Consider the following 8,102-nt stretch of genomic DNA (forward strand, 5'->3'; position numbering starts at 1 on the left):
GATCAATCGGCCACTTTTCCTGGCCGAGACCTTTTCTTGAGGGAGCTTGACCCTTTTGAACCTTTTTTTAGCTTCTCCAAGAATCTTGACCCTTTTTTAGCTTCTCCAAGAAGCTTGACCTTTTTTTAGCTTCTCCAAGAAGCTTGAACCTTTTGACCCTTTTTTAGCTTCTCCAAGAAGCTTGACCTTTTTTAGCTTCTCCAAGAAGCTTGCCCCTTTTTTAGCTTCTCCAAGAAGCTTGACCTTTTTTTAGCTTCTCCAAAAAGCTTGAACCTTTTGACCCTTTTTCAGCTTCTCCAAGAAGCTTGACCCTTTTTTTTAAAGTTTCTTGAAGAAGCTTGAACCTCTTGACCCCTTTGCCTAGCTTCTCCAAGAAGCTTGGCCTTTTTGCTCCAAGCTTCTAAGAGAAGCTTGGCCTTTTTCCTCAAAGCTTCTAAGAGAAGCTTTGCCCCCTTGGTTTCTCTATAAAAAGAGAGCCTCTCCTCCCCTTTTAGGGGTTAGAAAAATCTGATATATATCACATATATATCACTTCCTCTCTATATCTCCCTCTCTCTCTACATTTGGGTGGGTTAGAGGGTCCAAAAGGGTCTAGTTCTTGGCTATTTGAACTACACCTCCTAGCACAACACTTCCATCATCACTTGGAGGTCCTTGGGTCTTGTTTTCAGAGGTTGAGGGTTGCATTTTTGGGTCTAGAGGCTGCTGTCCCCTTTTGGCTACAAAGGTAACCCATTTTCCCTCTTTATTTCCCGTTTTTGCACACCCTTTTAGCCTATCTTGCTTGCTGATTTGAAGTTTGTGTATAACATAAAAAAGTTCTGTTTTTTTTTGTATTTAAGATACTTCATTAAGGTCACTTTTGTGTTTGGGGTCGTTTACCCCCACTTAGGCCTTGTTTGGCCCCATTTTGTGCTATTTTTGGTGAGTTTCGGGACCACCTTGTTTGGGCATCCTCACCACTAAAATCTTGAGGGCTTTCAATGGTGAGGATGGTGGTTTAAGGTCCTAGGAAGGAGAGGGTCATCCCCTCTCCTTGTTGTCTTCAAAAAGTGCCATTTTAGCCTCATGAGTGAGCACCATTTTTAAGTTCATGTTGGCCATGTCTTAAATGTTATTTGTGCCTATTTTTCCATGATATAGCACTGTTTTTACTTGGTTTAGACACACCATGCTTGCTTTGCATACTTGTCTTGTAATGCCATGAAATTGCCTTAACATGTATCTAGCATTTAGACCACTATGCTTACTTGTTTTGACTTAGCTTTGTGAAGCTTTTATGCATGTTTTAGTGTGCTTTAGGTCTGATTTTGGTCGTTCGGGTCATCCATGACTTGCTTTGTATAGCTACCATGCAATCTAGCTTGTATGCTTTGAGTGTTGGCTCCTCTACCATGCTCTATTTGCATCATTTCAGTGGTTTCGCACCATTAGCTATGATATTTCAGTCCTTTCTCTATGCTTGTATGCTTGCATTTGATGCCTTTTTAATGCTTTAAAAGGTTGGTGTTTCGTGCCCCATGTTTCGACCTTTGTGTATGCTTCCTTGTGTAGGCCATTTAGATGCCATCTAAGTGTGTTTTGGGCCTTGTCTCGACCTACATTGGGACTGTTTTGAGTCCCCTCGGCCCTTTGGGACTTGTTTCATATAGCCATGGTTTAAGCCCCTTGGCTTGCCTTGAGTTTTGAACATAATTGCATGCCTTGCTTCCATTGATAGGTTGACTTGGCATCATCCCTCATGTATTTTTCAGAGTTTAATGTGCTTGCCATTTGTCCATAATAGTCTCTTTTAAATGTGTTTAAAAGTTGCTACTTTGTGCTTAAGTGTTGGACCATGTGTGCATGCATGTTTGTATGAACATTCGCCCTCATTTCCATAGCATTTGGCCACTGTTTTGGACCTAGTAGAGAGCTGTCCAAATTAGTTTAAGACCATCCCTTTGGCATGTTGTTGCATGCTATACATGTTTGTATTTTTAGGTACTTAGCCTATTAACATGTAGCATGCTTAAGTGTCATTGCATTTGGCATGCTTCTTGTGTTAAGTCGCTTTGCATATTTACATGTGTTATGCCTTTCATGTTGTTGCATGTGTGTCATTAACATTGATGTTATATGCCTTGCATGCTTACTTGTTTAGTTCATGGCCCATTGCACATGGTTTTGTTGTTTGCATGATCATGTTTCACACTTAGCTCACATGCCTAGGTTGTATTCCATTTGCATGCATGCTTGGCCTCTTGAAATGCTTGTGATAGAGGTTGAGTCCCATTGGTTTGTTCATATGCATTGCATTCCATATAAAAAATGCATAACTTGGTCTCTTGGCCCATCACGCATTGAAATGCGCGATTGATGGTCCAAGAACCAAGGATCATGGCCCTTTGAGTCATAAACATGATAAGGGTGTGATTGGTGCATACATTGCTTGAATTGCATTGCCATGCTCTGCCTTGCCCTCTGTTGCTGTCAATTGCAGATTCTGCAGGAACTTTCTGCCGACCGGCAGTGTTCAGTGCCGACCGGCAATCCTTCCTGAGCCGATAGCTTCATCAACAGCCGATGATTGCACACTACTGCCGGTGGTCATTATACTCAGCCGGTGGTGTCTCCCAATGTCCAGGGAAGCAATCCTGAGACTTTGGCAGTCTTCAAATAGGCAGAGCAGGGAAAACAGAGGCAGCTTGTGTATGGCAGTGTAATTCTGAGCAGGACCGAGCATGCATTGCATTAGGCTCTCTTCCCGAGGCAGTTTATCTGTTTTCCCTAGATTAGTTAATTTGTTAATTAATTAGGTGATTTGTATTATTTAATTAGCTTGTAGGTTAATTATCTGTAATATTTATTCGGTCCCTCCGAGCGAGGGCTAATTTGTAATAAGTGTGGGTGCGTGTGTGCATGTCTTCCAACCCCCACTTCTTTCTCCCTTTTACTTACCCGCTTTGATGGTTAGTATTAGGACACGTTTAATTTAGCATACCTTATGCAATGCATGCGTGCATTCATACATTTGTCTTGCATGCACCAGGCCCGGCGCATCATTCCAACTGCATTTGTATTTCAATTCCAAATTGAATACGTAATTAGTTGTAGCATTTCACATGTCATTATAGATTAGCCGAGCCTATCTTAATCACATTCTGTATGCATTGCATTAGCCACTTTAACATGAACTAGGATCACGCATGTTTGCTAACTAGTTTATTGTTTTGGCACGGAGTACATTGTAAGTATTTATGCTTTAGCATACCGCATGCGTGTGAGTGTTGTCATAACAGCATGATTACCATGAGGCTAGCTGCTTTATGTGATATAACTGCTTGGATGCCTGTGGATGGAGGTTGAATTACCTAAATTGGAATAATGCATTAAAACTGTGAGTTTTAAGCCCACTAGATAGTGGCAAAACCATCTTTTCTAAAGCCCACTTGAGGGTGGCAAAACTTGCATTTTAGCCTACTTGCGAGTAGCAAACCATTTTCAAAACAAACATGCAATGTTTTGTTCCAATTTAGGCGATTTGGTCTATACTTGTTTGCTGTGCGCATAACATAGTAAATCTAGGCTAATAACCGGAATAAGAACACATAATGCTTTCAAAACAAGATATCACGGTTAGTAGAGGCCGATCTTCAGATCGGGCGAGAGGGGGTGCTCATAGCTGACCTTCCCCAATCGTACCCAAGTTCCCGAACCGAGGCAACTCTGGTGATGACGGACATGTGGCCTTCCCCACCGAGTCAGGGTTTCCTAAATTCCCCCATAAAAAAATATTTAGGTGGCGACTCTGTATCTGGCAAAGCAGTCCATGTTTGGCACTTCTTTTCAAAAGATCTGTTTTCTCAAAACGATTTGCCAGATTTGGACTCTTTGGTTCAGATTTAGAACCGTGACACAAATCGAGTCCGAACTGTAGTAGCGAGGCTCGCGGGCGCGTCTACACTTCCTCAAAGGCCAACTTCAAAGCCTCGTCTACTTCGGCTTCAAACTGGTTTGGTGACTCAGCGACCTCAGCTACCTCCGCCTGCTCCAAGTCAGATCTACCCAAACCAAATTGCCTTAAGTTTTTGAAGTTGGTTAAGATGAGGGTCGTAAGAAACTCCTCGCCCCTCGGAACTGGGATGTTTTCTGCCATCGAAAACGTCGTGTACGTTGGCTCATATCGAAGAAAAATGTGGGCCGCCCTCCCTTGTTTCTAAAGGCTCGGACAACCAAAGTATTGGAGTGCGACTTTAATTTCCGCAAGAACGGTGTCGTCGGTTGAAACCAAAACTTTTTTCAAGTCGTTTCCTGCACAAGTAAAACCATGAGACCGCAAAGCTAAAGCCGCGTAAATATAAGAAAAATAAACGCAAGGGGCTGTGGCCACCTGGTTCGCTTCTCCGTCTAGGTATAGGATCTAGGCGGTCCTCTCCTTCATCGAATTCCCAGTTACCTCAGACAACGACCATGATGTCATCGACTCGCTTGCCAGAGCTAGAAAGCATAGTCACTAATTGATGGTCGATGTCCTTGGCGCTAAGGAAATAGCGCCCATGCCTGCCAGAAGACTTGGCCAAGGCATAACAGTGCTGAATAGCAAGTATGCCGAGATTAATCCTAAGGTGACGGTTTAACCCTATAATTCCCATTATGATTCGAAAAAAGTTTACATTAGGTTGGGAAGGGATTAGACCCCAATGGCGAAGGACAGCTCTAAGGAATGGGTGAAGGGGGAAACAGACTCCACCCTCTGCAATTGATAAGAGAGGGAAGACGATTGTGCTTTCATCAGCCCTCTCCATATCAAGGGTGCTGTCTGTCACAAGTGACAGACGGACGTCATCGGGGATGGAAAAATGGCGTCGAAAGCCAGAGACTCGATCCGCAGAAAGGAGGTCTTTCAAATGCTTCACCATTTTTGTCAGTTTATGGAGTACGTTAAATTACAAACAAACCCGGAAAAGGGATTCGAAGTAGAGAGGAAGAGAACTTACGAGAAGCGAAGGAAACAATGAGAGATAAAAGGAGGTTGTAGAGGCGAGTCGGAAGGCACACCAAGAGCTTCAAGTATTCAGAAATGAGTGTGCATTCGAAAAGATAACAAAATTTTAAATCACAAAAAATAAAAGGAGCGTACAAAGGGGCAAGAAGTTGTAATGATGACCAAAAGGCATGTGAGCTTTGACATTCGCATTGGAATGAGGTTAGCCGCTGAATTTTGGCTCTGACTTTTCGAGTTCGAAACCAAACACACCAGCTAACTGTTGTTAGTGGAGTGTTTGGGGGTCAATTGTGGGGGCCGAGTATCAGGGGATGCAAAAAGGCCGAATAAGTGAACTTGGGGAATCGAGATATATACTTTTTGTTCGGCCTCGTCTTATACAAACCCAGAAGTATCCTAATTGGCCGTATAGCCAGTTGAGCAAGGAGCCGAATGAAGAGCATTTTGCAAAAAAAAAGGGGTCGAGTAAATAATTACATGATGGATTAAAGGTGGGCCCAACCCTGAGGTCCAAGAAAAGATATAAATAGAAGGACATCAACCAAAGAGAGGTATGTGAGATCTAGTAAACTTAACGTAAGAAAAAAACAACCAAGAGAGTAGATACTGACTTAACCGTCGGAGTGCTAATTCCGGCACCCCAGACTAGAGTGTTCATTCTTTTTCAGGTGACTAGCTGTGGATCACAAGCGCCCTCCAGGAGTATTTCCAAACTACATCCCCACAAGAACTAAAATTAACAAGGAAATGTACCGTTGTACAATGCACACGATATACAATCTTATTATAAAATTACGTAAATTTTCATGAACTTACATAATTAATCTTATAAAAATCCATAAATTGAACACAAATTCTCTTTAAAAAAATTTCAAATTACTTAAAGAGCAATGCTATATTCCCTAATGATGTGGCAAACAATACTAATCAATTGCGAGAAACGGGGAAAAAGTTACAAGGTTTGGCCTTTTTGGTTGTGTTTTCATTTTCTGAAATATACAAAATTTAGATAAAATTACAACTCATTGCAATTAATAAATATTTTTTGGAAGATAAATTATTCTTAGAAATGGCCAAGTTAGGATAGAGTTGGTTGGAACGAACGAACTAGAGCACTTCGAGAATGAGCAGAACAAGTAAACTCAAAGATCCGAACTAATTTTTTGTTCAAATTGAAGATTTGAAAAGCCAAACTGGGTCAACGTACAATTCAAAAAATGTAGACCAATCACTCCTAAAAATTTGTGAATGTGAGACATGATCCCACATAAAGCAGAACAGACGTGAAGAGTGGTAAAGAGATCTCAACCACCTCCAATGGTCACATTTGAGCATATAAGCACAGTTCACCAACATAGATAGAGGTACACAACAATTCTGACTATTACATTCAAACTTTGTTGCTCAAACTCTTACTAACTTAGGCATCGGAGATTTTTCTGAGTAGCAAAATTAGTTGGGATAAGTTATCTGAAGATTATAATCCCAAAATAACTTTTTCGTTGGAGAAAATTTATGAAGTTTTGCAATAAAAAGTGTTATTCTAGTATAAGTTGTCATACCCCTTCTCTTAAAGACAAAATAATCTCGTATATGTGGATAAAAGTCCCTTTCAGCTATTATTTGTAACATTTAATCACCATACTAAGGAAAGGAAAATGAAATTTATGTCTCTCTTCTATAAAGGGAAGTAAAGTGCATGGCACTGAAGTAAAGAAACGTCAATAAACACAAGGGATTATTTAATCCAATCTCCGCTCTTATCCACAAATCAATCGAAACCTGAATGACTACTCATTCCTAATTTAGGTTCTCATATCTTGAATTGTATTTTACAATTTTTTTTTTGTTGGTATCAATCAGTAAGAGAGTATTTACATTTATACAAATATAAAGACAATTATGTGGAAAATCAACTATTTAACAAAGTCAAACAATATAATTTCACAAATCAAACACCAAGAAGTCCCACTTACAACAGTATTTGGGCCCTAATCAAATCAGCAGTTCTTCAAGCCTACAAGGTGCGCACCTGGTTTTGCCTCTACGTAGTCACTCGAATTTAACAGAGAGTTTGCAATTGAGGGTCATGGCTTGCTTTGTGTTGCGATTGTAGAATCTAAATCTGGAGCCGACGATGCACTGGATAGAGGGGAAGTGATCGGAGGTGAGAGGAAAGGGACTGAGTTAGATGAGGAGCTGTACAGATGAGACCAAAGATTGGGTCTATGGAGAGGAGAAGGAGGGATAATACAATGACAATCATCATGATCACTGCTCCGATTATGTAGCGAAGAGGGCTCGGTGGTTCAATAGCTATCACCATCCTGAACTGAAAACACACACCCAATCACAAACATGTATGTAATTTAACCCTAGACTCCTCCTATTGATCAAACAAGATCTACATCCAAATTCACAGAGAGAGAGAGAGAGAGAGAGAGAGAGAGTTATAGGCATCATTGGTGTTACAGCAAGAAATAGAGATGATGGAATTCCAGTGCTAGTGTAGCGATGGTTGGAAAGCGACCATCTGATTCCCAAATTCAAGTTTGGAAGGGTAAATTGGTCTATTAAAAATTAATGGGATTGAAAGGAGAAAATATTTATCTAGGACTTAATGGATTATAAGTTCACAAAATGGGACTTGTATGTAAATGCCCCTTAATTTTACTATTATTATATTCTTTTGCTAATCGTTACTTTCTATGTAGTTATAATATGCCTGAATAAATAATTATACATCAATTTGACAAATTCTATTACTTTAACTTACTATGTTCTTCTTATCAAAGAACTAAACTAAGTATTAGAAAATATTCATGTATTTATCTTTACAATTATATTATATTATGGCCTCGTTTCTTTTGGGAGATGGAGAAGGGATTGGGATTGAGATGAAAGTGAGATCCACTAATGTTGTTTTTGTTTTTGGAGATGGAAAGGGAATTAAGATGGGTCTCCGGATTAGGATGAACCGTGGAGAGGAGATTGAGATGGAGGTGGAAGAGTTGGTATTAGAAGTTAGTCCTCCTGCTTAGTATTATTATTATTTTTTTGGAACATTAATGTTTAATGTTTTTATTTTTTTGTTAAATAAAAATCATAGTTTTGC

Source organism: Camellia sinensis, chromosome 9 (genome assembly GCF_055761805.1).
Source record: "Camellia sinensis isolate YWXY chromosome 9, ASM5576180v1, whole genome shotgun sequence".
NCBI lineage: Eukaryota > Viridiplantae > Streptophyta > Magnoliopsida > Ericales > Theaceae > Camellia > Camellia sinensis.